The sequence below is a fragment of the Rissa tridactyla genome, chromosome 8, assembly GCF_028500815.1.
Source record: "Rissa tridactyla isolate bRisTri1 chromosome 8, bRisTri1.patW.cur.20221130, whole genome shotgun sequence".
NCBI lineage: Eukaryota > Metazoa > Chordata > Aves > Charadriiformes > Laridae > Rissa > Rissa tridactyla.
Genome location: NC_071473.1, coordinates 50556810 through 50563367, shown reverse-complemented (window position 1 = coordinate 50563367; position 6558 = coordinate 50556810).

Below are 6558 nucleotides of genomic sequence, written 5' to 3'. Positions count from 1 at the left end.
AACTCAAAAAAAGAAAGCCCTTGCCATGCTGCACAGTAACAGGCTGGCAAGCAGCTGTTTGCTTGTGTGATTGCTGTAAGGTGAAGGTCTCCCTGCTTTGCAGTCCTGTGGCCTCAGGTGCCTCTTGCCTGGGTGGTGGGACCCCTGCGGAGATGCTCTCCGGGGACGTCTGGGTGGTGGGACCCCTGCGGAGATGCTCTCCGGGGACCTCCTCAACTCAGAGCTGTGCTAGGGGAAGGGGTTTGTTGTTTAGGTAGAGGCTCAGATCCGTTTCTCTTTCAAGCAGTCGCCCAATGGATGATTTTGGCCGAAAGTCCAAAAAGTTTCCTAAGTAAAGCAGGATGTTCTCCCTCATCTCCTAAATAGGATGTAAAGTTTGTCTGAACCACATGAATAGTTCGTATTTAAAAAAAAAAAAAACAACACCAAACCAACCATGTATGTTCATCCCGAATAAGCAGCATGGCTGAACACTGAAATCGGTCTAGTGTACTTGAAGAGTAGTTCTGGCATGTTTTAATAGTGTTAATTTTGACATCTCCATTTCTTATTGAGCCCTGAGAAACCGCAGAAGGCAGTCACAAATGCAGTCCACGCTCTGAAGTAGTAAAGAGCTATTTGGGAAGGTGTGTAAACAAAGGATACCTGATAAAATAATGACCGGACTTTGTAACTGTACCATCATAAATAATAAAATGACAACTTAATTCAACAAATCCAGTAATATAAATAACTAAAACAACAAATCCAGTAATATAAATAACTAAAACAACAAGCCCGGGGCAGGAACAGGAAGGCTGCTGTAATACAAAACCGTACGTAGTGTAATGAAACTGTATCTGTTCAATCAGGACAATAGATGCACCTAAAGGTGAAATGGTATTTACAAATATTGTTATTGTCTTATCTAAAGTTTGCTGTCTCCTGGAAAGCTTGAGAAAGCTCTGTCTTCTTCAGGCAGCTGCAGCAGCGTCCGTCCGCGCAGGCCTTTACCTCGCAAGCCCAGCTCTCCCCTTGTCCCCGTGCACGGGAGCGCGTGGGGTTTGTTTGATCTCCACTTCCAGTCTTGGCAAGCCCTGACCCTGCCTGAAAGAGGCACCACAACAAATAGCTGAGATCTCAAATGGTTGCGTTTGCGTTGTTTGGTTTGTTTTTTGTTTGGTGTTTTTTTTTTTAATGGTTAGACAAATATGCTTAAGAGGCGCTGCTGTGTGTAGATGTATTGTTTTGCCCTCTTGCTTGTTCCTAAAAGTTGGTAGCTAAATCTCAGAGCAAAACTGATGCGTCATGAGTGTTTCTGCAGCCTGATGTAGTTTACTAGAAATAATGAATTAATATTAATCAGGTTTCTAATCTACAGGGTATATTTGGGGGGGTTTAAGGTTTACAGGAGGCTTGCAGAAAGCCCTTTACTCGGCAGCAAACCTGTCACCGGGCGGGTGAGCACCTTCCCCCTGCATCAGTGTCGGTGAGAGCTGAGAGCACTCGCTCTGCAGGGCCTGGCGTGCTCCTGGAAAGCTCAGGCTTGGGGGAATCTGCTTAAATTTCCCCTCTGGCTTTTAAACAAACTACGTGTATTATATGTATGTGTATCTCTCTATCTCATCCGCACGCACCGGGGAAGGGACGCTTTGCGCATCGGCAGGAGCTGGAGGGTCTTGAGTGGGACGCTGGGTGGGGAGGTGTTGCTAGGAGATGGAGACTCCAGCGTCTGGTGAAGCGGCCTTTTTATTTTTGGTGTAGACCACACGAAATGGTATTTGGCTGCGAAGCAGGGTAGAAATCTCTTCCCTCTGCTTTCGTTCATCTCTGAATGGTCTGGCTGTGCCTAGTAGCGTTGCAGCCTATTTAAAACGGGAATTGAAACGTAGACTGGGTGCTGTTCAGCCCAGCTGGAGGCTGGGTGGTTTGCAATCTCCGGCCTGTTATTTTTTTTTTCTTTCTTTTTTTCCTACTCATTGAGAAATCCCTCGTTTGAGCAGCGGGATATATGCCTCTGTTTAGGGGAGAGCATCCTCGTATGCCTTTAGTTCCTTTGTGGCCAGTTGTCTCTGCTTTTTCAGACGCTGTGTGTTAGCAGGCTGTTTTTCTGGGTTTGGGCTTATTAAATGCATCCTGCCGGGGCTTGTTCTCTCCTGCTCTGCTGCTTGTGCCTCTTGTTGCACCCCAGTGCCAGCCGGGAGTCAGATCCCCCCCATCCGAGCCGACTGCACCTCCACCTTCCTCGCAGACAAGGGTCTACGTGATGGCACGGGGAAAGCTGCCGTGGGGTGCTGACCCGTCGCTTGGGACATTTGGCTCCAAACCAGGGATGGATTTACAGGAGAAACTAGGTCTGAATGCTAAAACATTGAGGTTTTTTGCAGCCCTTTTTGGGGTGCTGGAGCCCTGGGCAGAAGCATGGGGTGCCCCTCACCGCTCGTGCCACGCACTCACATTTTGCCGATACCCATCTTGGGCACCAAACTCCCTTCGCTCAATATTCAAGGGGCTTTTTTTGGTAATGCGGGGCTGAAGAGCGGGGTGCTGGAGGGTTGGGAGGGCACCCGGACAATCCTGGGCGTCGCCTGTTGCAGCGCTGGCTTCGGTCACCGTCGGGAACCTGAAGAAGGGCTCGTAGCTGAACATCTCCAGATGTTCACCTATGAAGGTGTTCATCTGGAACATCCAGATGTTCCAGATGAAGCCCTATCAAAGGTCTTCAGCTCAGCATCCTGAAGCTCTTGGCCCATTTGGGAAGAGGTTAGGATGCTGTGTTTTTCCAGTTTAACGTGACCAAAAAAGACCAGGAACACTGTGCATCTGTTTATACAAAAGCTCACGTTCTGGGGCACGCCATCCACCCCTTCTAAGTGCCCTAAATCTGTGGATTTTCAGCAGGATTTGCTTTCCCAGTCTGTTTTTGGAGGAGGTAGTTAATGAGATAATGCAGCAGTGGGTAAACTGTGACATGTGAAAGGGTTGGGGTGGGTTTTTTTGAATGTTAGAGAAACTACATGCATCAGAGGCTTACGCACATTAGATTTGTAACCAAGTAATTCCCATTTATATTATGTAAGTGATGCTATTTATCAAACCCCGTGTACTGGCCAAGAGCAGATGTTGCGCTGTCGTGCCGCGGCGTTGGAAATTAACTTTTCCGGGGGTGAGTTATTCAGAAACCACCTTGCGATTAGCTCCTTGTAACATAATGTAACAACATGCAACGTGGAAGTCTTATTCCAAAAATGCAGCGCATGTGGGTCCAAAGTCTATTATGTTCTCGTCTTGGTATTGAGTGAAAATCTGGGCTGTACGGCAACAGATGATGCTCTGGCGGGAATGTGTGCTGGAAACCCTCCCTGCGTCGGAGTGGGGAAGGAGCGTGGTATTTCTTACATTGGAAATAAAACATTTTAAGCATGCAACATGATAAACATTAATTTAATGAGGCGGCTGCTGAAAAGAGACTGTGTGCATGCACGCTCTAACCAGCAGTTAGAGAGGGAGACGTTTTCCAAGTGGTTTACTCCTCCTACATGAGAATGAGACTTCTGGATAAGGTTTTTTAAGGGCACAAATGGGTAACTAGGTACCTCATCCTATTAGAAGCGAATAGTAATGAATTCCTGACGATTTTTTTAATGTGGTCTCTGATTAGGGTGATGGCTTATTTGGTGGTTTTGAGGGTCACTTTTAAGGCCAGATGTGCACACTAGTCCTTTTTCTGCAATCATGGAATTGATCTTTTGGGCTTTATCCACAAATGTGAAGCGCAGTATGGAGGGGTATTTTTTTTTTTTTGCATCCCTGCAGTTTTACCCTCCTTTTCTTTACGAGTTGTGGGCAATCCAATTCCTACAGACACCTTGTAGCTTGGAGCTCAGCAGCAAATCCTGAAAGATAACTTCTAGCAGCGTGGAGGGGAAAAGGCAGTGACCGTGTGAGCTGCTTATAGCATTTTTTCAGTGGCTTGCCAAATATGTTTTCTTTTAGGGCATAATCTGCGAGAGCTGGCAGACCTTCCCTTGGCTTTGCCTAATTAGCTCAGCTGGGAAAGGACTTGCTGGTGAGGAGGAGTTTGAAGTTTATCCTCACCCTTCGGTTTGGACCCGCGAGCATCTAGTCCAGGGACAGCCTGAGGAAGAGTTTAGGATTTGGTCTGCTGCCTGTACAGTAGATCCAGCCTTTTTTGACCTTGATGTGAAATGCTATTTAAAGATCCGTGACCTTGCAGGATCAGTCTGCTATTCCTTCGCCCCGTCTGTATTGCCGCTCTGTATCAGCGCGTTACTGCAAACAGGGTGGAACAACACGTTCCCCACGTCCACAACGGCCGGGACAAGAATAGGGCTCAAATTAAACCACGCGCAGATGGTATGAAATGAAGAAATACTTCAAATGAGGCTTGTTGAAGCATCAGAATCTGTTATTCGGATGGGACCGCGGAGTGCAGATGTTCCTGCCTGGGGTGGAGGGATGCTGCGAGGTCAGTCCCTGCACATCAAGCGCTTGGTTCATGTCCCAGACAGGACCTCGGGATTTGGGTTCAGCCGCTGTGGAATTCCGGGCAAGCTGTCAAGGACTACACGCAGTTAAGGGTTGAAGTGCCCAAAGTAGGAGAGATGGAGCAGAGCTGAGGTCTAAAAATCCCCACCCAAACCTTCCACTTGGCCGCTGCCAAGCCCTAATGTTTAAGGGGCTTTTATTTCATTTTTACTTTTAAGCTCCCCACCTGGGGACCTGCCAAAAGTTAGACCTCTCTGATTAACCCAAACCGCTCCGTTTTTAACAGCGCTGAGCTGCGAAGTCACCAAGCCCAGAGCAACCCAAGGCGCAGGTGTTCCCCCGCGCCTTAGCGGCTGCCTCTTAGGAGCATCTTCAGCGCCTTGTGGTACCTGCAGGTCAGGACGAAGCTTTGCGTGGGGGAAATCAGGAGTGATCTTCAATAACCAATTTTGAAGTAAATCTAGATTATTTTCTTTTTTTTTTTTATTTAGCCCTCAGTCTTTCTCTGTTTCAGTTCCCCATCCTCGTAACTCATTCCTTCTCCCCGCCTGTGTCCGAGTGGGCATTTTAGACTGGAAACTCTCAGACCTGTCCTGAAAAATGTATGTATTTACGGCAGGACGTTACACTTCGTGGCGGGCTGGGTGGTGGGATGGGTTGGCAGCACCTTTGAGAGATTTGTCCCCGCTGTTGCCTGTGTCCGAGCATCCCTCGGCCAGGCTGTAGCACATAGTCCTATTTGTGCCCGTGTTTTTAACGAGCGTGTTGTTTCAACCGAAATCCTTCTTTCTGGGGCTGGCGCTCTGGGAGAATCGCTCTCACCCTCTCTCACCTCGGCGGGGAACCGAGAAAGGTTTCCTTTAGTCAGCTGGGGGAGAGGGGGAGGATTTATGAATTGGAGAAACGCATTCCTGATGCGGAATAGGCACATTCCCCATTTTGCGCACCCACCACCCACCCCCCCCCCCCCCCCCCCTCCCGCCGCTGCCCAATAAAAGCACCATTTGTGTGGCAAATAGCCAAGGGTTTTATGAATACAGCTCTTACTTTCTCCAGCTGCTAGAAAACCTTTCTCAAATATGAATTAAAATAAAAAGCCTTGCTAGACACTCTTAGCACTCATAATTCTGCTATTTTTGGTCTGCGGTGTGGAGTTCTTGCATCAGAAATCTTAGTTTGAGAGGCTTGAGTGGCTTCTTTCAAATATTATTAAATTGAAAAAAAAAAATAATAATTGCGGAAGATGTATGACTTTAAATAATCTCCCACACTACAAGGATCTTCAGGAACTCCAAGTGATTATGTCCCTAGATTTGTTGCTTCCCTGGTTATTCGGGCTCTAAAAATCCTATTTCTGATATCTTTATGTAGTTTTGCCTTTCCTTCAGAAACCGTCAAGGTGGGGTCTTGAGAAACCGGCGCAGTTGGGATTAAGTATTTTTAATCAACCAGCTGCTGGGGAAAAGAAAAGGTCGGGACTGCGATCCATGCATGGGAATCTTTTCCAGGTTTTAAGGAAAGCATTTTAGGTTACATCGCGGGAATGAGCTTTGGTGAGAGACCTGGGAAACCATGGTAACGTTGGGAAGATGGTTGAACTGTGAGTTTGCAGTTTGCGCAGCGGAGTGTGAGCGGGGGGAGAGACGTCTCGAGGGGCAGGGGGGGGCGTCAGGAAGGCAGGCGAGGGGCAGGGAGATGCGCTGGCTCGGGGAATCGTAGAGGAAAGGGAGAGCTTTTTCCAGGGGGGATGAATTTGGACAGTTTGCAGCTGTTAGTGATTTTTCTCTCAGCATCAGCCCTGTGTTACCTGTGCGTTTGTGCTGGGATTTTTGGATATTTCCCCGCTAAGCGGGACTCGTGCCTTATCCAGAGTCCCTCGGGAGGGTTATCCCGAGCGGGGAGCTCAGGGTGGTACCCCCCTGAGCAGTAGCTGCAATGGGGCATCTTTTCCCTCCTGTGTTTATAATCCAGCTGTTCCTCTTCCTATAAAACCCCCCACCTACCTCTCTGAACCAAAGCCGGGTAAATTAGGAGTTTGTAAAGCAAGGCAAGCAGGCTGCTTGGCCGGTC